Source organism: Astatotilapia calliptera, chromosome 20 (assembly GCF_900246225.1).
Source record: "Astatotilapia calliptera chromosome 20, fAstCal1.2, whole genome shotgun sequence".
In the NCBI taxonomy this organism is placed as follows: Eukaryota; Metazoa; Chordata; class Actinopteri; order Cichliformes; family Cichlidae; genus Astatotilapia; species Astatotilapia calliptera.
In genome coordinates, this window is record NC_039321.1 from 7,770,803 (window position 1) to 7,792,962 (window position 22,160).

Consider the following 22,160-nt stretch of genomic DNA (forward strand, 5'->3'; position numbering starts at 1 on the left):
TGTTTTTTAGTAGTTAATACGTCATTTTCATAACATAATTGGTGATATAGGTTACAAGCAAGTCTGGCACTGAACAGAAATTGTCGCGCTATGCTCCTTTATTTATTGTGCATAAATAGTGAATTGTCCTGACACAATATTGCGTTTCGCTTCTGTTATTATGGTACATTGACAAAAACATATACTTTTATTCACAGGATAAAACAGGTTTTTTGTATCACTAATTGCCCAGTACGATTACAGCATACAATATTATTGTCACTGCTACATTTCTGTGATGCTACCAGAAATTATTTCCACTACTAATTAATTACCGTTGAGCTCAAAGGTCCTATTAATAAACGGTTAACGAATGTGTATTTATGACGACGATTTGTGAGACTGGTAAACTTATGATACGTACGATGGTCTTTCGTTCTACACGGTGCATTTCAAGGTCCTGTACCCATCCGTCGGTAAACTGTACCTGAGCTTGTTGCAGTGACCTGAAGTTACTAAACTTCATGAGTGTATGCACTCACTCCAAGAACCGTATAATTATAAATATGCATATAAATATGCTACAATGAGATAGCTGACTTTATCTAACTAGCAAATGTTTTCCAGGCTACGTTGGTGATTCAGTTTTTTTTAATGTGTATGATATTTTTGTCATGCGATTTTAAAGTCGGTCCTACAAGCGCATCCAAGAATAACATGCAGCTTATCTCAGAACTGTCGGTGAAAATTATTCTTGGAGCTAAGTTTAATTGAGCTGCATTTTATAGAGGTGCAATTTCACAATTTGTGTATATTTTCTAAGTTCACTATTTTGTCATGTGTTGAGAAAAACACAGATTAAAAAATTACATGGTCTAATATTTACATTTAGCATAACTGCAACATTATTTTTTCGTTTTTTTTTTTTTAAAGACTCGAAAGGACTTGAAATTCAAAGTTTCAGACTTGTGACTTGACTCGGACTTTTACACCAGTGACTTGAGACTCGACTCTGACTTGCCTGACATTACTTGAGACTTGACTTGAGACTTGAGGATAAAGACTTGAGACTTACTTGAGACTTGCAAAACAATGACTTGGTCCCACCTCTGGACAAGTGTACGTGTGCTGTAATGTGCCATAAACATGTCAGAAGGGTGCAATCTTCAATATGGCAGTGGTAATAACCCATAACATAGGCTAGGTAGCAGGAAAAGAGGACCTGCTAATGGGACTATTATCTGAGAAACATCAGGCTCCTGTAAAGTCCTGCATGGTACAGGGAAACCATACCCGCACACTGTATTCACACAAAGCTGACTACAGAGAATTAGGCGAAACTCTCTGTGCAATCATTCAACTTAGGACCTGTGAGAGCCTTTAAACTGTGTTGTAATTACAAATTATTTGTTCTCATTAATTTGGGCTTTCGTGTTCCATTAGCTTGTTGTTATGCTGGTTGCCGTGAACTGAAAATGTTATTAAGCTAATAATGTTTGCTTTGTCTTGTGTGGGCTGAACTGGGTGCTGCTAGAGTGCATATCATCCCTTCTCTTCCTTTCATTCCCAGGAGCTGTTTGCTTATTGTAATTGGAGATGGGAGAGTTTTTTTCCCCTTCATGGCTACTTCAGTTCCCTAATCCATACTGACGTGTTGTCTTCAGGAGATGGACAGAATGTTAACCTGCAGAGCTGCTGTGCCCCTTCATTACATAGTGGCAGGGACCAAAAGACAGAGGCAGGCGTAGTGACTTCTTCCTCCCACGTAAATAGTCATGTCTTTAAATCATTGTAGCACTCCAGATGAACTAAACCTCATGACACGTTTAGGTGCTGACTGTACTTGCTGAGATATGATGTTTCTGTTATCTTCTTTCAGTGGTATTTACTGACACAAAGTAAACACCAGTCTAGATGTTTTAGTCTAGATCACTTTTTTTGCATTTATTGTTTCAAAGCGACATGATGGTGAGAAATGAATCCTCAAACAAAGTGCAGGATTTTCTTTTGCTTCTGTGTGTCACGCTTTACTGTAATATTGCCATGAAACCATGAACAACATGCCCTCAATCTAATTTTCTACCAATATGACTGTCTAACTTCATCAGATTTCAGCCTGTCGCATGGCAATAATCACTGAGGGTAGGTGTAACCATTAAACTAATCATTTGCACAGCCAGATATTTTTAAATGGTTTGTAATTAAGAAATTGCAAGGTCCAAAATAAAGTATTTGGAGTAAGAGAAAGTCTCACACTGTGCTACAGTAGAAGCACTTGGTTATAATGTGAAAGCAGTTATTATTAGTTATTATATATTTTTGCACTGTTCTGATTCACCTTTACCAGACCATTTAAAAATCAAAACACGTGCAATGAATCACTTGTTTTCCTGTTCTTTGCTTAGAAAAATATTATTTTATCATTTTTAACTTTGTTTTTTTGAGCTTTTTTTGAGCAGTACATTTGAGTTTCTTTGTGAAAACAGACAAAATAAACACGGACACACGTGTGCTTGTTTGAACTGAATTCTCCTCATTATAAAATACTCAAGCTGATGTCAAAACTTTTGGGCCATGTCAATTTAATTGGTGCTACTAAGCGTCATCTGATTTGCATGACAGAACAATATCCAAGAACCTTGAAGTGGCAAGAAGAAAAACAACAACCACGGTGACTAACATTTGCTAATTTTAGCGGTATAGGAACTCTTGGCATTCTTGCCTTTGTTAGAATGATTATTTTCTCCATTTGACTCCACACAAGACAGCAGCGCCAGCGTCTTGTGAGCAGTGACATGTTAACCGCTTGGTTTGGCTTCACTCTCCTTCACATTGCGATTCTGGAATAATGATTTATTCTCCAACCTTTCCCATCAATGCAAGCGATGCTGCTTTCAGACAGTGAGCATTTGCTATCGTGGATGCTGCCTGGAAGCTTTTCTTTCTGTCTTGAACAGCGGCAGCAGCAGGATGCCGTGCCACAGCAGTGGCATGCAACTAACTTCATCTTAACAGCATGTACACCCCAGGCTGCTGCTTGTCACTGTTCAGACACAGTGAGTTGCTGCTTAAAATCAGGGATATGGTTAGCCATATGACACAATAAACTTATATGGAGCGCCCTATTAACAAATATTATAGAATTTGTTTACTACCCCATATTATAAGCAGATGTTCATTCCATTATGGGCTTTTTCATTGTTCTGTTCATTCTCTGCTGTTGAATAACCTCTTCCTGTATCCTTTCCCACACTGTATTTTCAGTGGATCCTTTGTAAAAAAAAATATCATGACTTTCTATTGCAGTAGCAACAGTTTTTGCAACTGACAACAGTAGACAGTGGCAGACACTGCAAGTGCAAAAGCACTTAACTGCTTGAAAAATCTACTTTTCTAGACCATATTTCTCATTTCAGGCTTTTGTGGTTTTGGTATCTATGTCCACACCAGTTGATTGATGCAAACCTTTGCTTTTAAATCCCATGTCCGGGCTACTTAACCCATCTCTGTTCTCACCTTGTTCCTGCCTTTTCTACAGTCTCACAGTGGAGTGGAGGGAGCCAATTTCCCATCAGTCTGTTAAAGCTAGATTTGCATTAATGAGGCCTGCAGTGTTAAGCCTGAGGGGTGGCTTTTGGTCAATTCACCAGCTGCTGCAAAGTAAGCCACAAACGTTTACTGACACAAGCATTTAGGCCAGACCAAGCACTCAGAAGGAGGATATGAAGTAAAGGGCACAAGAAGGAAAAAATCCTAATGTAAGTAAGTAAGTAAGTAAAACTTTATTTATATAGCACCTTTCAAGATAAAAATCACAAAGTGCTTCACAGAAGCTAAAACCTAAAAATAAAAATCAACTAAAAACAAGTTTAAAAAGATGGGTTTTTAGCTGTTTTTTAAAAGTGACCACTGAGTCCACAGATCTCAGGCTCAAAGGGAGAGAGTTCCACAATCTGGGGGCCACAGTTCCAAAAGCTTTGTCGCCTTTGTTTTCAGCCTCGTGTGCTGGACAGCAAGCAAGCCCTGGTCACATGACCTCAGGGACCTGCTGGGAATGTATGGATGCAAAAGTTCACTTATATATGTTGGTGCTTGTCCATGCAGGGCCCTGAAAGTCAAGGTCAAAACCTTAAACTGGATCCTGAATTTAACGGGGAGCCAGTGCAGCTGAATCAGCAGGGGTGTGACATGGGAAAACTTGGAGGACTTGGTCAGAAGCTTTGCAGCAGCATTCTGAACAGCTTGCAGACGATCCAAAGAGGCTTTACATAAACAAGTAAACAAAGAATTACAGTAGTCCAGACGAGATGAAACAAATGCATGAATGACAATTTCTAATTCGGAGCGCGATACAATGGGACTCAGCTTAGCAATGTTTCTCAAATGATAAAAACAGGAGCGAACCAAAGATTTTACATGGGCATCCAAAGTCAGAGCTGAGTCAATACTAACACCAAGGCTCCTGATAGACGGTTTTGCAAATGTAGCAAGTGGACCCAAGTTTTCCATAACACTAGGTACAAAAGTTTTAGGAGCACAAACAAGAACTTCAGTCTTCTCCTCATTTAGTTGAAGAAAGTTTCCAGCCATCCAACATCTAATGGAGTCTATGCACTTGTGCAAAATTTGTAGCTTGGAAACATCATGGGGCTTAAAGGAGATATATACCTGAATATCATCTGCATAGCAGTGATATGAAATGTCCTTAAAAGTGCTCAATAAGTGTTGAAGAGGAAGTAAATACAGTAAGAACAATAAAGGCCCCAAAACTGAACCTTGTGGCACACCATAGGCAAGAAAAGTAGAAGAGGAACTGTACTTAGAGGTAGCCACAGAAAAGGATCGTTCATGCAAATAGGATTCAAACCAGTCCAAAGCAGCCCCTGATATACCCATCCAGTCTCTCAGCCTATCTAGCAGAATATGATGGTCCACAGTATCAATGTCAGACATTTATACTTTGCAATTTCACTATGAGAAGGAAAGCATGTAGCACATTTTAATTTTTGTGTTGCTTAAGTAAATGCTGTAAGATTTAACTTTTTATATACCCTATATACCTAATTGGTTGGTCAAAATTTCTTTTTGTCAGCTGGACAGCAATAACAGCAAGGTCACATGTTATGCCACACTTGTGATGTGCCACTAGTAGTGAAAATGCAAGCTTGTTCCTCTATTATTGCCCTAAAATGCAATCAACATGACATTCACTGACCTATTCTGTAGAATGATGTAACACCTGCTTAGTATAGTAGGATTAAACTTATAGACTAGATTCGAGAGGAGTAAAATAAATTTGAGAGAATTGAGTGTTGAACAGCCGGCAGATTTATTACAATGTTACAGTGGTGCAATAACCCAATGTAAACAGCATAGAAAATTAACAGAAAATCAACAGAGAAGAGCGCTCTTTTGAAAATAACAACAAAATAAAATAAAATAAGTAGTCTCTTTAGACCTGACTCCTGATGAGCAGGATATTGGGAGTTCAACTGTTTCCCAGAGAAACAATCCGTATCAAGTAAGCAGTTTTTGTTCTTGCTTATCTGAAATCCTGCGATTCAAAGTAATTCAGACTGTAACTCTACTCCTGCATCCAGAACAGCTGGCCACACTGCTTTTGGATTCGCCAAGAGTTTTCACAGGGTCTGGCTCGCCATCCATATCCAGAACCACTTCAGATCCAGGATCACAAAAAACCAGTCTGCACATACAGTACAGAGCAATAAACAAAATAGTTCTTAACAGTTTTTCTAAATAAAATGAGATCTCATAAAGTTTTCAAAATCAAGTACACTGTTGTTTTAACATTGTTCTGTCTCTATGAATTCCATTTGTATTGCTTTACAGCATTACAATCAATTGTATTTATATACCCCTTTTTAAGGCATATGTAATCACATCATGAAATGTTTGTAACGTAACTAGTTTTAAATAACTTATTTACATGTATTAACCTATAACTGAAATTACAAAGTGCAGGAAAGGCACTGGACAACATTTATGGCTAAAAGAAAAGTGCATCCTGCATTAGTTTTGCGCATTTGTGAAGATGCCCAATCAAATAGACAATAAAATAAAATACGACATTCCATTTCACACACAATTCAAGTACTCCGACTGGTTTTAGCTTTTTTTAGACAATACAGAATTCGCACTGTTGCAGTGTTTACCACATGTACAATTAGCATAAGTTTTCCTGCTAACTTATCATCTCTAGTAACTCACCGGAATTCCCAAGAAACAAATACACGCTCTGCCTGGTTTTGGTCGAGAGTAAAACACATAAAGGCCTCTGAAAAGTACATAACTTTAAGTTAGAGACTGTTGAAAATACTTTATAACACTTATTTTATACCAAAAGACTCACTGTGTAGCTTGTTAATTGCTCTCGGTGTCTTGCTCCGTTTTGCCTAGCTTAATGCAGCAACGTGCTTTTGTTGCATTCACTGAACTACAGAAAATCAAAGTGTGTTCAAGGGGTGTCGGAAATAATATTACCAGGTAAAAACAAGAAAATACTAGTAACCATGTCTATAGGGGTTACCATGAGCTTGAACAACAGATTGAACTCCTCCTGCAGACTATTGTAGTTCACAAATATGGTGCTTTACTTGAACTGGAAAAAACAGTAGCCTCTTAACATAATCAAGCTACTGACTGCATTCCACCTAATCTGAAAAATCATTGCCATGAGACAGGGATTAATTGAAAGCTTGTTGGATATATTTAAACAGTAAGTATTCAACTATCTATTTTACATTTATGTAGATGTTAGGACATCCCTCTCAGGTTGTACCGGGGTGATTTGAAGACTGCTGCATTTTGAACAAATTCAGTCATCGAAACCAGGTCTTTGGACTCTGATATCGAGACGGGACTAAATGGCTTGTATCTTGTTTATTTATAACAGACAGCTCCCAAGCCAAATAGGCTATTGGATAACAAGAGTTCATACTTAATGATGAAGGCCCAGATAGCTACCTGCGGTAGTTTCTACTTCTAACAAAAAAATGAGACAAAATAAGTAACTGTGGCTGTCATTTTGCTGTTTCACATTGATGGAAAAACATAATTGATTTTGTACAATTTCAAAAACGATTCTGGATCTTGAATTTGTAGAAAATGCTTTTGTTGAGGGCCATCTGCACGGGGCATCATTATTCCTCACCACATGAATTTCCCTCCAAAACCTTCTAGTGATCAATCCGCAATCATGTTATTATTATGGACCTATTTTCAACAATGGAACTAAGATTGAAGCTCCAGTGACTTGTTGAATGAAACCCTAATGGATAGCTGTGGGAAACTGCCACATAGACTGATTAATTAGTCCATCACTATGAGCTCTAAAGCCTCTCTTTCCATCTCATTAGAACAAAAGCCCCCACATCTTGGCTACAATACTTATTATCCTTTCAGAGTAGTGAAAAGTGATATTCTCTGCATGTACAATTACCTGATGATAAGGTTTAGTGTAGTATGTTGCTGCTATGGATGAAGATGACATTTTGCTCTTCTTCCTGCTGCACATCCCACAGTTATATTTTCACTCAATTTCAGACCCTCCTGATTATTTGTCATCTCTTATTGTACCAGTGAGAGGGCTGGAAGCTGACCGGGTGTGAAAGGGCAATGGGTCTCAACAGCATGAGGCTATGATGGACTTTCATTTGTGTGAAGTGACCACATAAATGGCCAAACAAAAACAAACACCCTCATATGCTTATAACAGAAGAACTCTCGTGTGCAATTTGTAACATGATAAGAATCCCAATAAGTGCCTTTTATTATCACAGTCTAGCCAATCAAATGACCGTTTTCATTGTGCAAACACAATGTAGTGTAAATGGGTGTTATGTAAAATTTGTTCAATTCACAGAAGCAGAGTTTGAATATATATATAAAGGCATATAAAGAAATGAACGCTTGATTAATAATTTGGCACTGGAGGTTCAAAATCACCAGTTATGTCTCCAAGTTCACAGTTAAATTGACCCTTTCAGAGAGTACTGGTGGAGCACTCATCTCACTGACATGCTCATGCATAAATAGTACAATTTATCTAACCTATGTGTATGTGTAATTTCTTTCCTTCCACTCTCTTGAGGATCAAAAATAAATAACCTTCTTCCTTTCTGTGTCAATGAGCATTTAATGGGATGCAGATAGGCAGGCTGTGACAGTAAAATACTATGCTGGAGAGCCGGAATGATGCCAGACTGGACCAGAAACATCTGTTCACATTATTAATGAATCAATTATATGTCACACATGTGCCAGGCCTGCAGGGGTAGAGGGGGAGGTGAGAGAAACTGAGTCTGAATATGCAGAGGATTTGGGCTCCCCACAGGGGCATGGGCTTCAGTTAGAGCCTTTACTCATGTTTCTCTCAATGATTCAACTAGTCAGGGCTAAAAGACAGTAAAAATAAAACTAAAGAACTCTTAAGCATACAATGGAAACTGTGCAGAAATTACCATGACTAGAGAGGAAAGATTAAAAACAACAACAACATAAGCACATGCCTAATTTCATTTCAGTACTCAGAGAAGAGTAAAAGAAAAAGTTCCTGAAGTTCTCAGAAAAATAATACATCTGGCCTCACTGTATTACCTGTGTTATCTTCATGTTTGAAAAATATGAGCTGTTACCTCCCCAGTCTGTCATGTCTGCAGGCGCCCACACACATAATTGTACATCAACAGTGAGACAGGTAATACTTACTGTTTACCCGCTCCATGTGATTCATCATGCAAGCTACATGCGGGGATGCTGTCAGTGAGTATTTACATCATTAGAAAAGAGGCGAGGCCACATCCTCAATACTAAACATGGTGGCCACTGACTCTTAATGGGCTCCAGCATGTTTCATACCCCCCTAGAGAAAGAGGCTTGCCAGGGCAAATGAACTGTACATCGCAGTGCTCTCTAGGGCAGCAGCCGGTGAGGTAGATGGAGGGGAAAAAATGTAAGCAAGGACCGCATGTTTCTACTTTTGTGAAAATAGCTGTATTTTTTTTTTTTTAATTTATTGTATGAATATGCATTTTTGAACAATGCAATTATGCATTTATATTGTTCATGATAATTGTGGGAGTGTTTTTTTGTTTGTTTAGATATTGTGTGTATTCAGTTGACTCTGGGTTTGTTTGTCTGCTTGCAGCAGATGTGTTTCTGGGGCAGCTGCGCAAAACTGTCATAAGTGTTAAATAAACTCTGATGGGATTTAGCTTACATCAATGAGATGATGATTTTACACTCTCATATCAACATTTAAGAAACAATCCAAAAAAATAGATACAAATCATAGTGAAAAAATATAAAATGTAGAAAGTAAAGAGCCATTTAAAATTCTGATGAGTAGGTGGAAGGCTGCAACGTCACCAGCAAGTAAGGGACAACCCTGTCACGGACTTTGGCTGTCTCCCTGGATTCAGTTTCTATGATTTTGTTCCATTTTAAAATGCTGCTCTTTCACAACTGTCACAAGTAGTTAGGTTCATCGGTGGAAACCCTGGACTGGCCTCATGCTTGTTTGAAAGTGTTCTCAAAAAAAGGAGCTTTTATTTAAATCTAGTGAGTATTTTATATTCATCATAATTAGTATTCCTGTGTTTTTTACATTATCAGGATCATATTGATGGATGGATGGTTTCCTGTCTCTCTATATAATTTATTTCAGGGAATCAGGAGTCTTGACACATGGAACCCATTATACTATCACTTTTATTACATCATTTTAATAAATGGAATTCTACTTACGTGGTATTTGTTGGATTAAATTTAGCAACTTTTACACGTCCCTCCACTTTCAGCAGATTAATGTGGGAACTACTGAGTTTTCTAACTTCTACAATACCTTTGACACTGCAGAACAGAAAAGAAATCAAATCGAACAAAGGTCAGGTCTTTCAAACCGCTTTTACCTCGCCCGAGTTCTGGATCGCTCAGCGCTTTTTCACAAAAGAACTGTCTTTTTACATTAAAATGAGTGACCCTCCTCTGTCATGCAAAGTTCCACACAGACCTATATTTTTGTTGATGCGGTTAGCGGTGCTTTAGGCAAAATGACAACTTGCTTTTTGACCAGAGCTGATGGCTTTTTTTCCCATTTTTGTTGAGACACAGGGGGGAAAAATTACTTCCAATTCAGTACCCATTTGTTGCCCTTCCAGTGATGTGTGACCCTGTTTTATTTGATTTCATTTGTTCACTTTCATCACTGTTATTCATTTTGATTTACTGGAATGGCCATGCAGAGAAGTTAGACATCAATTTGAGATGGCATTGAGAAACCCCAGTCATCATCTACTTATCTAGTTACTTCCTTTTATTCAGAGAAATAAAGACTTAGAGAATCTCTCAGTATTATGGAGAAAAACATGGTTTTGAGTATATTGTTTCGAATTGTTTTTAATCTGAATTGACTATAATTATCTGTTTTGTAGCACTTATGAAGCAATTTTATACACGTGGCTAATAAAGATTGTATTAAAGGGGTCATTATTCCATATATCCATCCCGCTTTAGAATGACCGAAGTGCTGCCAAGTAATCAGTCACTGTGACATTGTGATTAACAGCTGAGGCAGTTTGGGGGCAGAGGGCAGGACAGCTGGCATGGTCCACTGACCATCCAGCTAACAAGCACAGGGAATAATTTGTAATTTAACTTACCTTATAGGTTCTCTCTCTGTCCTTCACACTGCGAGCCCTCTGAAAACAAGGTGGAATTGTAGCTCATGTACTCTTACTCCTCATCAAGCAATTACTGACTGGCTCATCACCAAAGGAAAGGGGATTAGGCATGGAGGTAAAGCAAACCAGAGGGGAAGGGCAAATAGAAACAGTGAATCTCAGTGAATATCAGTGCATCTAATTTCTGCCTTTGAGAAAACGTGGTTCTCTCACTGCAGTCTAATTTCTCATCCCCCCAAATTAATCCTCAGAGAGCTGTCATATAATAATTACAAATCCCACCGATAATTATAATAGCCACACTAATCCCATTAGTTTAAAGAAAGCTGATGTAATGTGGAAGTATTTTGACGATTCTCCACTTGCACATGATCAACCAGTAACCAAAGAGAGCTGCCACTCTTTTCAGCTGCTTTAAGTTTGTTGGAAATGTACTTCTTCTCTCCGCTCCTCTTTTTAGGGTTTGCCATACCAGATCATCTAGCTCAATCTCATCCTATACACCAGTGACCATAAACATACATCAAAGCTTTATCAGGACTGTTTGAAGTCCAGAAAGAAGCAAGGAGCACTGACCTGTGTGGTTTCTACCTACACAATCATGAGACTCTAAATAACTTTGAAAATAGACAAGAAAGTGCCATAAAAGAGTACTGGAACATCTATAAAGTTTTCTTATTTGTAGTCATTATGAACACACACACAAAAAGATTGATTTTCAATAAATACAGTAAATTCTACAACCTTTAGTTAATGAGCAACTAAATCTTATAGGGAGACTGATGCATATTACTACTGAATGTGTTAATGTTTCATGTCCTCCAGCGTGGTGTTGCTTCCAGTGACAGCATAAATAATGAGATCTCACAGGCACTTACAGCCTCGACACATCCTTTTTTTCTTCTCATCCATGTCATACATTCATGGTGTAGACATAAAGTGGTGGTTGTGGTACTTCAACATCTTAGCTAGTTACAGAAGAGGAAGTATAACCACCTTTTCAAACAGCTCAGCAAATATCATACAAACTATTCCAGTGTATTTTGTTACAAAATGTGTCTGTGAGATGAATATACAGTCGCTGGTTTTTCCTGGGAATGAAAATAGCATTAATGTGTGACCCTGATAAATAAATTTAAAAAAATGTAAGAATGAGATGACAGCAGAGGTAGATGGGATGTTATTTTTACATGTAAGGACTGCTCAGCAAATGGAATTTTATAGACTGGAAATTTAAACTGTACATGCAGTACACATACACATCTATACTATCTATGTCTTAATGCATGCACAGCAGTCCAGGTAAGGAAATTCCAAAAAGCTTACACTGTTCACTCATGAAATTGAGCTCACAGCCTATTGTTAGTCAGTGATACTTGTTTCATTCATTATTCAACTGTGCCGTTTATAAAACTGGGGAAACCTGCAGTCAGCTGAGACTAAAGACGTCATTGGATGAAAAAGTTCACTGAAAAAAACTTGCATTGAAAATGCTGCATCCAAATGAACAGAATATACTTCTTGGGATTTATACAAGATGTTTTGCTGAATTATGTTTTTGTGGAATAAACTGGAGTATACTAACTTTGTGCTATGTAAAGGATTACTTTGCAGTGTTGCGACGGTTTAAAGTTTATAGTGATATACCATGCTGGACTGATCACATCTATGGTTCATTACATCAAGGATGGCAAGCATCAACTTATATTTTAGGGGTTGATGCCAAGTTTCTTCCATTGAATTCTACTTTTAATTCTTTCTTTAGTGTCTAGGAGTTGGAAATCAGCCACAGACCTCATGTAATATCTGCTTGTATCCTGCTGAATTTGAGTGGCTAAATCAACAAAGAGCAGTGAATATCGCCACATCGATATCTCTTCAAACTACTAACCCCCTCTTAGAGTTCCACCATTCACTACTATTTAGTGAGGGATGATGAATAAAACGTATTTGTAATGGATCTAGAAAGGAAAGAAATGAAAAACAAGCATCCAATCATTTATCCCCAAAAGTGGAATAATGTTTGTGGTTGTGCAAATGCTTAAAAGATGAAAGATGACACATTAAGATAGATCATTAGCTTTATCTAAAAGTACTCCCACTGTTTTTCAGAAACATTGACCAGAAATGTCTTGTGATTAGGACAATAAACAAGCTGTATAATTTAGATCGCAATGAGAACAATTCATACCAGTGCAGGGAACCTTAATGTTTAGTACTTTAAAAGGCAGGGGGCTCAAATGCATTTTAAAGTTATTAAAGAGTTGCTGTGCTGGGATCCATGAGAGTAGAAAACCTAGAACTTTTTCTTCCAGACTCAGTGATAAAATTCAGAATTGAAGTCCCTAAAGTTAGTGGAAAATGTAACTACAGGGAGTGCGGAATTATTAGGCAAATGAGTATTTTGTCCACATCATCCTCTTCATGCATGTTGTCTTACTCCAAGCTGTATAGGCTCGAAAGCCTACTACCAATTAAGCATATTATAGGTGATGTGCATCTCTGTAATGAGAAGGGGTGTGGTCTAATGACATCAACACCCTATATCAGGTGTGCATAATTATTAGGCAACTTCCTTTCCTTTGGCAAAATGGGTCAAAAGGAGGACTTGACAGGCTCAGAAAAGTCAAAAATAGTGAGATATCTTGCAGAGGGATGCAGCAGTCTCAAAATTGCAAAGCTTCTGAAGCGTGATCATCGAACAATCAAGCGTTTCATTCAAAATAGTCAACAGGGTCGCAAGAAGCGTGTGGAAAAACCAAGGCGCAAAATAACTGCCCATGAACTGAGAAAAGTCAAGCGTGCAGCTGCCAAGATGCCACTTGCCACCAGTTTGGCCATATTTCAGAGCTGCAACATCACTGGAGTGCCCAAAAGCACAAGGTGTGCAATACTCAGAGACATGGCCAAGGTAAGAAAGGCTGAAAGACGACCACCACTGAACAAGACACACAAGCTGAAACGTCAAGACTGGGCCAAGAAATATCTCAAGACTGATTTTTCTAAGGTTTTATGGACTGATGAAATGAGAGTGAGTCTTGATGGGCCAGATGGATGGGCCCGTGGCTGGATTGGTAAAGGGCAGAGAGCTCCAGTCCGACTCAGACGCCAGCAAGGTGGAGGTGGCGTACTGGTTTGGGCTGGTATCATCAAAGATGAGCTTGTGGGGCCTTTTCGGGTTGAGGATGGAGTCAAGCTCAACTCCCAGTCCTACTGCCAGTTTCTGGAAGACACCTTCTTCAAGCAGTGGTACAGGAAGAAGTCTGCATCCTTCAAGAAAAACATGATTTTCATGCAGGACAATGCTCCATCACACGCGCCCAAGTACTCCACAGCGTGGCTGGCAAGAAAGGGTATAAAAGAAGAAAAACTAATGACATGGCCACCTTGTTCACCTGATCTGAACCCCATTGAGAACCTGTGGTCCATCATCAAATGTGAGCTTTACAAGGAGGGAAAACAGTACACCTCTCTGAACAGTGTCTGGGTGTCATGATCTGCGGAGGCAGACCGTGCGGTGGTGTGTGTGGTGGACCCAGGTGCGAACACACGAGAGTAGACTGGAGTAAACTTAACTGAAAGTGAGCCTTTATTGTGGCTGGTGACAGGGAGTGCAGACAAGGCAGAAACGCAGTGACAAACTAAACTATGACTAAACTGGGAAAGTAAAACTAGGAAAAACTATGAAGACACAGGAAACCATAACTATGAATACTAAGACTGGCTGTGACAACATGGAGGGTGGGAACACAGACGATGCAACACAGACTACATGAAACACAGAGACTAAATACACATGAGGGATGATCAGGGGAAGTGGCCACACATGGGAGCACAGCTGACACACATGAACCTAACGACAGGACAGGAGAAGTGAAACTAAATACACTGACATTGAATACAGACTTTCAAAGTAAAACAGGAAACATGGAGATTAGACATGACATGAACTAAACATAACCACGCAGACATGACGCATGAACCAGGGAGATTTAGTACAGGGGGAGATGACATAAACAACTAAGGAACAAGACTAAACAGCAATCTAGAAATTAACTAGGTGAGCTAAACTAGGGCACAAATGAATACAAAAGATACATATAAGAACTCAAACACTGGGTCACAGACCCAGCCCATGACACTGGGAGGCTGTGGTTGCTGCTGCACGCAATGTTGATGGTGAACAGATCAAAACACTGACAGAATCCATGGATGGCAGGCTTTTGAGTGTCCTTGCAAAGAAAGGTGGCTATATTGGTCGCTGATTTGTTTTTGTTTTGTTTTTGAATGTCAGAAATGTATATTTGTGAATGTGGAGATGTTATATTGGTTTCACTGGTAAAAATAAGTAATTGAAATGGGTATATATTTGTTTTTTGTTAAGTTGCCTAATAATTATGCACAGTAATAGTTACCTGCACACACAGATATCCCCCTAAAATAGCTAAAACTAAAAACAAACTAAGAACTACTTCCAAAAACATTCAGCTTTGATATTAATGAGTTTTTTGGGTTCATTGAGAACATGGTTGTTGTTCAATAATAAAATTATTCCTCAAAAATACAACTTGCCTAATAATTTTGCACTCCCTGTATTTAACCTGATAAGGAATTTCTTTATTGTGTTAAAAAAAATACTCACAAAAAAGTAACGCAATTGTCCTATTTCTTTCAAGCGAAGAAAACATTCTTCCCCAGTGGATAGAGTGTCATCACTAGCAGAACAGTCTTGTCACTGATGCAGAGGGACACATGACCCCCACACCCGCATCTCAGACCAAGCTGATCCGACTGTACCAGATGGGAGTGACTTTGCCCCGCCCTTCTCTCTAGGCCTTGTCACACACAGCTGCTGGACAAAGCATCAGAAAGAGCGGGGGCAAGCCGGTGATCCCACAGGATAATCAGACATAGGGAGATAGGCCACCAGAGAGTGAAGTAAGACTCTGACCCCTACTGTTTATCTCCGTCACCCTTCTCTTCCTTGGTCCTTACTCCACGCTCTATAAATGATTTTAATTCTTAGGCACCAGAACTCTGCTGGGAGTGCTGAGGTGTCTGACATCCCTCAGGCTGTTCAAAGGTCGCTTGTGTAGCCTCCTACCCAGCAGCAAGGCTGTGAAAATAATATGTACAAACTTGGAGAAATTTTTATTCTGTTTCACTTTTTTGGTCTCATTTTCTCTCCAAGGTTCAGACTAGCACATGTAGAGTACTAGACAGTGGATAAGGTTGAACTCCTCCTAACTCTAAAGCGAGGGAGTTCATTTGAAGACTCAAGAGTCCTGTGCCCTGCAAGGCAGCAAAAGTAATTTCAGCTCCGAGCTTAATAACATTTCGGCTCCTCAAAGTCATTTTTTATACACCCCCCAATTCTGATAAATATTAACAAATGAATGAGAGTTAATGCTTCAAATTAAGTGTCTGTGACCAGTCATCATTAATAAGTTCTATGAGGTTTCTATCTTGGAAGCTCATTACAGTATTGTTCATAATTTATTACTGTTGACTCCCTAATGGCTTCTTAAAGGACTATTACACAAGCAATTTCTTTTTCTATAATAGCCACAAGTCAATCCACTTAAGAGGCTGGAGTGCCAAGAAAATTTTTAGAAATCCATTCAAGACTCGGTACTATAGAAAAAAAATAAAACAATAAATTATTTTAAAAATTACAGTAATTGAAGTAGACACTATATGCAGCCAGCAAAGAAGAGAAAAGGAAAAATAGGCAGGGAAAGAACACAGAGATTGCTCGTATATCTTGAAAATTAATAGAATTTAGAGATGCCTTGATAAAGCTCATTTTACTTAATATGAGATGGGTTTTTTTTAAAGTAGTACTTTTAAATGAATTGTAAATCCTTAGTGCTGTATTCTGCCCTTCCATAGCCAAGTGGTGTACATGTTTGTCCAGTGAGCAAAAGAGCCCTGGTTTGATCCCAGGAAGAGATTCAGATTTCTTGAAGGCTGCATCAGGTCAGGAAGGGCACCTGGTGTAAAAATGTGCCAAGTCAGACAAGGGCACAGCCAAGGTAGCTTGGACTACTCTGAGTACTGTATAATATCACCAGAAGCACAATGTTTGCCATTTCTGCTGATAGCAATTTAAAAGTTTTTTCTACAAACTAGTACGTCTGGACAGCACAAGTATAATTTATGTCTAAGTGTATTTGAAGAAAAAAGCTGAAAAAGCTTAACAATCCACCAATCAAAACCTGAATTGCAGGTTGGTTCTGAAAACTAACGTCACTCAAATCAGATTGTGATTTAAATATATATTTTTCTATGAACCTGCAGTCTTGTTTTCAAAGAGACAGATCATCCTGGATGTTTCAAAGTAGGATTATAAAGACATGCTGCAGAGAAAATCCAGTCTGTCCTGCTTTAGCCTTTGTCTGTCAACCTAGGAGAACTAGATCAAGTAGGGATGCGAAGGTGAACGTTTGCCCTTGCCTTCCCCATCAGGGAAAGAGAACGCCTTAGATAATGAGAGGGGATAAATGGCTTAGTGGAGCCAACTCCAAACTGAACAAATGACTGTTCAGTTTGTTTGCAGAGAGCTTTTTACATAATAAAGCACAGAGAGGAGCTCTATGCTCCTTTTGTGAAATAGATAGCATTTAAATGATATCATTCATCTGGGGATATCTTTTCAGAATACCCTCAAACTTTATTGAATATTTTTATTTTTATTTTGTTTAATTCTATTCATTATGAAACAGTACATCTCCACATGCTAATTTTCATGTTTTTCATATGAGTGACGTCCAGTGTTGGGGAGTAACGGAATACATGTACCGCCGTTACCTGTTTAAAATACAAAATATGAGTAACTGTATTCCGTTACAGTTACCGTTTAAAAAGGTGATATTCAGAATACAGTTACTTTGCTGAAATAAAGGGATTACACGGCGGTATTCTCCTGTTTCATATGTTCGGCTACACCCTCTCTATTTTTGGTTTCCACACCCCAAACAAAACACGTATTAAGAGGCTCTAATGCCTGTGTCTCAATCTCGCGGCCTATGTCACCCCTACTTGTGACCCGCATAACGACATGAAGAAATATTAAAAAAATTATTCACAAAAATGATTTAATATGAAGGCAATAGGCAGAGTTTTACAGGCATAGCCCTAAAGAATGTAGCCCCATGGGCGGTGTAGTCCGTGCTGCAGGGAGAATGGACTGCCATACTTGCTATGTGTTTGTGAGCGCCAGGGAGGGAAAAAAAGGATAGTTGAAAAGTACAAGTTGTCACCGACCAGAAACGGGAGATGGAAGCATGCAAACATAATAATAACCACTGCAGCCAAAAAGAGTGCCTGAAGTAAGCTATTAAGACTCGCCTGTACACTTTTTTCGTCGGTATTGGTATGGCGAGTAACCTTCAGTAAAAGTAATAATTCACACAGCAATAGAACATTCATGTAGTTGTAAAAAGTATGATAATATAATAGGTAATCCAAAGTATTCAGACTACGTAACGGAATACGTTACAAAATACATTTTGGGGTAATCTGTAATGGAATACATTTTAAAAGTAACCTTACCAACACTGGTGACGCCATCACGATCAGTAGCCATAAAAGCAGTGTGCAGCCATATTACTGGCTTTGTGAGACAGTACTTCTTAGTGCTTTTAGCTAGTTGCCCTATTTGAAATGGCAATGCTCATGCTGGTATTTAGCAAAGACATTTTTATTGTTGCAGCTGTAGAATTAGGATTTTTTTTTTTGCCAAATTAAATTCAAAGTCGGATGGTGAATATTTTTGTGGCATGGGTTTGATTATTGACAATTCACATATTAAACAACCCTCAATCAGTCATTTCCATGGATCTCTGTAATGATCACCGGGAGGCAGAAAGAAAAATGTTTGGGCAGAAATAAAAATTGCTGCAGTCAGCACCCATGAAATCCCATAACATATTAGAGACAGCCAATATAGATTACATGTGGCTAAGAGAATTTTCATTTTCACGTGTTTGTCAAAGAACTCCCCCACAGACACAGCGTTGCTGGGTTTCAGAATCTCTTTACATTATCTGGCTCTTGTTATTTATAATTAACAAGGTTTGCCCGTCCCTTTCCACAAGAAACACTAACTGTAAGGTAAACAATGATGTGAGTGGAGGCAACAGTCTTCATAGGTTGCAAGAGATTTCAGGCACAGCTACCTCAGATTCTGACAACATAACTGATGAGCAGCAACCCAGTGCACTCAGACTAGTTTGTCATAAGTGACATCTTCATTTTGCCATCAGTTCCTTAAAGAATAATGTGCTGTCCTTAACTAAGACATTTGAGGCATTGCTCAAGCATGCCAGCTCAGAGCAGACTCCACTGCTTACTCTATCCTGTAAGCTTCGGGCCTGAATTAGAAAATGACTCCACATGGGCTTCTCAGGGGAGAAGCAGATACTCAGGTCTGTCCTTGTTTAGAGACTTCCCATCCGCATAATGACTTTAGATTATTATTTTCATCTTTTTCACAGCCAGAGAAGGGACTGTGATTGAATCCAAATCAGCCTGTCAGATGGCTAAGCTAGAAAAGCCAATTGTATTTTAGCATCACACAGAGGAGAGCTGCATTCACTTACCAGGCAAATGAGAACCTTCAGGAGATTATAAATTGGAGAGAGCAATTGAGTCTGTAGCAGGATTTCCATTCCAGTTTAATTAGATCTCTAGCCTCTGATTGACTTTCTAATTTTTCAATTAACAATCAACATTAGGTTTTTTTTTTTTCTCCAGGACCACATTGCTTGCATTGTTTGCTAATCTGCTGAAATGAGAAAGGATACAGCCATAGCTGCAATGAGTAAAACAGGAAAACATCTGATAATCTTTCAGTGTCTTTAGGGTAATTATCAGTCACTCTGACAGAATGACATGATTTATTAAATATATATTTTGGAGAGTCATGTGGGCCATGCACCACTAGCCAGCCATACATCAGTCATGAGCTCTTTTCGGCCGCCTGAATGCATTGCTTATTGTGGTGTAAACACTGTCTCTCAATTAGCATCTCAGAAGTCATTAACACATGTTAATTAACTCATGACTATGGAACAGAAAGATTTTGATCATTAGTTTTCTGAAACTATAAATATGGGCAATTCTAAAGCATCTGTTGAAGACCCATTAAATTTCATCTTCGAACAACTCCAGTAAGAATCTGTTGGAAATTCTGACACAAAGACAAATTGATCTACTGAGATAAAGTTCGACCTCAGCTGTACAAAAGCCTCCACCTGGGCCAGAAGAGCCTCCTCCAGTTGAGTCAGCTGGAGCAGGGCACCTCCTATGGGACTGGAGGGCCAATTACACCACATAATAATTCATTGCAAGCCGGTAATGAAGTCCCCATCCTCATCAGATCCAATTAGAAAGAATGGATATTTGAAAGGGGAACAAAATGAAGAGGGAGGGGAAGAGAAACAGAGGAAATGGAAGTGGATAAAGAGTGCAAAGATATTTAGGATGACTGTGGAGAGAATTCCTCATCCCTGTCTCAGGATGCTCACATGAGTTTCCTATTAAAAAGACTGTAATTGATGTTTTCTTGAAACATGAACTTCTACTTCAAATTGCTTTGAGTTTGTGACAAAAAATATAGCACGTTAATTACATGAAATACATGTCATCTGTCCAAATGCCACCAAAAAGGAAAAAAATAGAAAGACAGAAAAGAAAGAAACACTGTTTAAGCTAAACCAAAAGTATTTCTTATACTACTTATTAGCTGTGGGAAATGTTGCTGGTTCACAGGGTAATGAAGGCACTGTATAATATTTCTTCTGATGGGGTGTTGCCGTCTCTTTGTGGCAAGCCACCCACAGGGAGTAATACATGCTTAACAACCCCCCACAAAGCTGGTCGGATGGCACTGCGAGGGAAAGGAAGAATAATTCTAATTAGATTGCTGAGCACTTGGGGTGATTTCAGGGCTGTTGACAGAAAAGACTTTACTGTGCTACATTCAAGGACATACAAATGGATTATGATCTCAGTGTGGACAAAACCATGCTAATACAGGGCAGAAGTGGAGCTGGGATGTATGAGTTAAAAGGAGGGAAGAAGATAAATCCCTCATTAGTCTGTTTGCATTTTGCTGGCCTGTGTTTGGTGAAGGTTTCAGCCCCACAGGGATTGAGGCGTTGAGGAGCAGACACAGGTGGTGTGATATCCCCAGGGAGCAGCAAATTCTGAAATAGCCCAATTTAAATATTTTGGCTATAATAGTTATGCCAATAATCATCCCGAAGTCACTAGGTCAGTCTAATCAACCCTTGGGGATAATATGCCTGTGCTCACAAGAAGCTAAAGGCAGTTTTCTCCACACAGATAATGTGCAGAGGCTTTCACATCATTTCGAGATAAGATAAGTTACCTTCATGTATTAAGTTAATAACTAGGAGGAACAGAACAAGGTCTATCTGATGTAAGCTTGGCCCCTGACGACACAAACTTTTTCTAAAACTTAGTTTGACTTCTTTCAGCTTCAGCCAAGTTATTAGTGCATCTCATTTTTCGTATTCTATTTTTTTCTTTGTCCTCCATTCTCCGCTTGACCTGGAAATCAATCTAGACCACCATCATTGAGGACATCCAAGCTTTCTTAATGCTATTCAGAGGAATAAGTAAAGGATGCAAGCAAGGTGTCTGTGAAGGTTCTCAGTCATCCAGGTCATCGTAGTCAAAGGAGCTTGCAAAGAAAAGCAGACGGACTTCTTTAAGTTGCTTGAAGACGTTTCACCTCTCATCCGAGAAGCTTCTTCAGTTCTAAGGTCAAATGGTGGAGCGTCCCAGATATAAACCTAGTGGGAGTGACCCCCCACAGAGGTACAAAAGGACCCCCTGATGATCCTCTAATCGCCTGAGCCAAGGTGTGAAACTGGGCGTGGGTCCCAATCAGCCAGAGTTTCGGGTGAGCTCATTGTGAAACCTGGCCCCACCTTATCATGCGAATTCCTGAGGTCAGCTGGCCCAGGATGTGAGTGGGCGTTAAGGCGTCTGGGAAGGGATCTGCAAGCAAGGGTACTGTGACGACACTGGCGAAATTAAATACAAAGCAACTATTTTCTCCGAGAGTGAATCATAAACATGACTTGAATAAAAAATGTACTATTTTGTATCTAATGCATTGTATGTTGAACCTTAATCTTAAAAGAAAAATACGCATCATATTATTGATTACTTTAAGTCCTATTTTGTTATTTTACAGTGTTCCCAAGCAGCTTCCAATAGATTACCACACTTGGCCTAGGTTGGTTTGTTGTCAAGTAGTATATACAGAGGAAAACTGGATTTGCAAGTCGAAACAATATAAAACTTAGACCAGTTCATCAAATACTTTCTCAATTTCAACGACTTAGACTTCCTTCAGGGGCCAATTTAAGGCCTGCTTCATTTAGAAAGCGATATTGCACAGCATTATTCATATACAGTAATTATATTGGAGCACTATAACATGAC

At 39.0% G+C, this 22,160-nt stretch overlaps 2 long non-coding RNA genes across 4 annotated transcripts in view; both read right to left on the minus strand.

Annotated features, from left to right (window-relative positions):
- The window catches only part of LOC113013863 (uncharacterized), a 56,554-nt gene that overhangs the window by 28,394 nt on the left and 6,000 nt on the right, over positions 1 to 22,160 (minus strand). The window lies entirely within an intron of this gene.
- On the minus strand, positions 5,292 to 6,517 carry LOC113013861 (uncharacterized). 2 transcript variants are annotated; one of them, XR_003270879.1, is made up of 3 exons: positions 6,350 to 6,517; positions 6,208 to 6,274; positions 5,292 to 5,683 (listed from the first exon to the last, which is right to left on the minus strand). It is a non-coding gene; the product is annotated as an uncharacterized LOC113013861 (long non-coding RNA). The 2 variants fall into 2 exon arrangements; XR_003270878.1 differs by lacking the exon at positions 6,350 to 6,517 and having other exon boundaries at positions 6,208 to 6,343.